The sequence below is a fragment of the Solea solea genome, chromosome 2 (genome assembly GCF_958295425.1).
Source record: "Solea solea chromosome 2, fSolSol10.1, whole genome shotgun sequence".
NCBI lineage: Eukaryota > Metazoa > Chordata > Actinopteri > Pleuronectiformes > Soleidae > Solea > Solea solea.
The window spans coordinates 13,742,599-13,745,631 of NC_081135.1; the positions used below are offsets into that span (position 1 = coordinate 13,742,599).

At 45.2% G+C, this 3,033-nt stretch overlaps 1 long non-coding RNA gene across 1 annotated transcript; it reads right to left on the reverse strand.

Moving 5' to 3' along the window:
- Positions 1–208: 208 nt before the first annotated feature.
- Positions 209–1,487, reverse strand: LOC131455389 (uncharacterized). Its single transcript, XR_009239800.1, has 2 exons — positions 1,444–1,487; positions 209–484 (listed from the first exon to the last, which is right to left on the reverse strand). It is a non-coding gene; the product is annotated as an uncharacterized LOC131455389 (long non-coding RNA).
- Positions 1,488–3,033: the final 1,546 nt, after the last annotated feature.

Below are 3,033 nucleotides of genomic sequence, written 5' to 3' on the forward strand. Positions count from 1 at the left end.
GACACTATCACGGGAGGGATCTTCTGATGCCATTTTGAAATGCTTGTTGTGGCGACACGAGGGTTATTACTATGTTATACTCTAAATACCGACAACGCCACCTTGGGTTATGGCCCAAGGACCAGTAGTAAAGGTCGACTAGTACCTTCAGAACAAAAAGACACTCAGGTTCGTTTACTCAGGGAGGGAATGAGACAGAGTTCAATGATCATGTCTAACAATTTATTATTAAAACAATCATGAGGTTGACACTGTAACACAAAAAAAGAAAAGAGCCCAACTAAAAGGGGGATGTAGTCTGAGGCTTACCGGCTGGAGAGGGGGTTTGGTAGGGGAAGTGACATCCAAAAGGAAAAGGAGGACACCCCACACACACACAGCAAAAGGTGACGTGTAAACAAAGAAAATCTTAAAAAGGGATCACACAGCACACAGGACCACCACCACCCAGGAGAACCACCACCACCACCGTCGGCCTTCAGCACTAAGGGGAGAGGAAAACACAATTAAACGGGCTCAAATTTAAGGAACCAAATGTAAATGATCAATTGATAAACTGAGAAATGTTAAATTATATTAATAAATCAACCAAACACAAGAAACAAAAGAGTCTCTGGCCAGAGATATCAACTCAACAATTAACCAGTTTTAACAGTTTTAACTCAAATGGATCATATTAACAACATAAATTCAACCATTAAACAAAGAGTAAATAAGTAAACAATTAAACCAAACCTTGCCAGATTGTACTTAAAACACTCACACACACACAGACACACACATATAATTCACAATCGTGTGGCTGAGAGTTCAGGCAGACTCGTCGCATCCAGTGAGAGTTACAGCAGCACACGCAGCAGCCCACGCAGCAGCGCAGCAGCACACGCAGCAGCACACACAGCAGCATACACAGCGGGGAACAGGCTGACCACAGGTGGCCGACCGGATCGGAACCAGGCCGTCGGAACAACAGCAAAAAGCAAAGCAGCAGCGAAGCAGCGGCAAACAGTTAGCAGCGGCCAAATAGCCGTGATTAATCTGCTGTGTTTACACTTGGCGTTGGCGTTAGCCTTAGGGCTAGCGTTAGCTTTGACGCTCGCCGTAGCGTTCCAGTTCCAGTTATGAATCCGGATGCATTGGCATCCCTTCCAAAGAGGGAGAGGGGTGAAGAGATCAGGCGTGGCAGGGAAGACAGCAACCATGCAGCACACAACCAGCAGACTGTAAGAGGGAGAGGAGCGGAAGAGGAGCTTAGCCCCTGGCTACAGCAGCAAACAACAGAAGCATGTCATCACTCACTAATGCTCTGGTTGCAGCAATAAACACCGCACCGACCGATCGGCTCTACCGCGGTGAAGACGCCGGATCTATTAGGGAACGACGGTTTTAATTGAATGAAACGCGGACAAATATACACAAAACAGCACGGCAATATGTGCTTACCTGTGCTCGGATGCTAGCGGCACATACAACGACCCGGGAGCAAGAGATCAGGAGGAGGGACACAGCCTACTTTTCTCCCCTCGGTAAGCACAGTGATTGGCTCATAAGTCAGAGGGGCCAGGGTGCAGTCAAACAAACTATGTCAGTGGTGCCTCATACCACTACAATCGTGAAGTGCTGGGTAGTTCTTACACACTGCTTCAACGGTTCTAAAACTTGATGCTACCCATCTAGTGTCTAAAATACGACCTATTTTACATAGCTGGACATCCAAGCTCTCAGCAGACTCTCTCAGCTCCATTCGGTTTTTGTTAGATGTGCTATACAGTGCATATAACTTGTCCATCAATATTTTAAAGTGATTTATAGCGCCCATCTCCTTCACTACGTCTGCGACTGCAAGCTCAAGCCTGTGGGCTGAGCAGTGCCACACAGTAATGTTGGGGAAAATGACCTGGAGCCGACTCACCACTCCACTTTTACGCGGAGTGGTGCTTTTACGAAGCACCATCACAAGTTTCTCCAATGAGGGTTTTAGAGAGAAAATCCTGTGTCAAATTTAGGCGCTCCAGAGCAGACAACAATTTGTGGACAATACCTTGGGCAGTTAGATCATCTAGCTCTACGAGTTCAGTAAAAATGTTTGTAGGCTTGTCCATATCAGGCAACTGAGCCCTAAGGTATATTATCAAGCAGCTGTTTTTGCTTAAACTGGTCGACTCATCCAGCATTAAACTGAGTTTGGGAGTGCACTGTACTATTTTTTCAAACAGTTTTCTTTTCATTTTTTCAGAAATATGTTTCTGTATGTTTACACACGCAACGTTGGAATGTAAAATTCTCCCCATATCGAGTCCATTTAATTCTTGTCAATCAATCTCATGTTCGAAGCTATATGCGGGACGGTTGCGTTTAGCCTCCTTGTACGCCGTGCGAAATACGCTAGCTGTAGTGGCCATCTGTTCAGACTATTAATTATAGATTGTCCTAAAGTGTCCACTTTTGCCTTCTCAAGAATGCTTGCTGCTTCTAGGTGAGCCTTGGTACGGGCATATTCAAATACTTTTTTTCTGAGTGCGCGTTGCTGTTTTTTTTATATCTGGAGCAGATGAGGTTACTGTGCATGAAACCCACTCTTTTGCGAGTTTCATCCCCCCGTCTTCTCTGCCCTGTGGGAAATAACTGGTTTTCTTCTTGCGTCCTGTAATGTTCTAAAGACAACAACTAACAGTCAAGCTGTGAATGGAGGCTCGGGAAAGTGTATGATAAGGAAGGGTCAACTTAGGGTTTCAACAAATGGCATCTGTTATTCGTCGTAAACATTAGGTGACATCTCAGGGGGTCATAAACGTTGTTTCTTGTGTCTGTTGTTGTTTTACTTTGATGTTTCTGTATAAGTGGTGAAGCTTTTTGGAGGAAGGGGAGAGACCATTTTAGACCGTCCTTGGTGACAGTGTCTCTCCTCCATGCAGAAATCCATGCATGCAGTAAAGATATGATTTACTCAACACTGATGACTCAAGAATTTCTTTCACATTTTGGCGACGAGGATGGGATGGACGCTCCAATGCTCAGGGCCTGGGTTCTGAC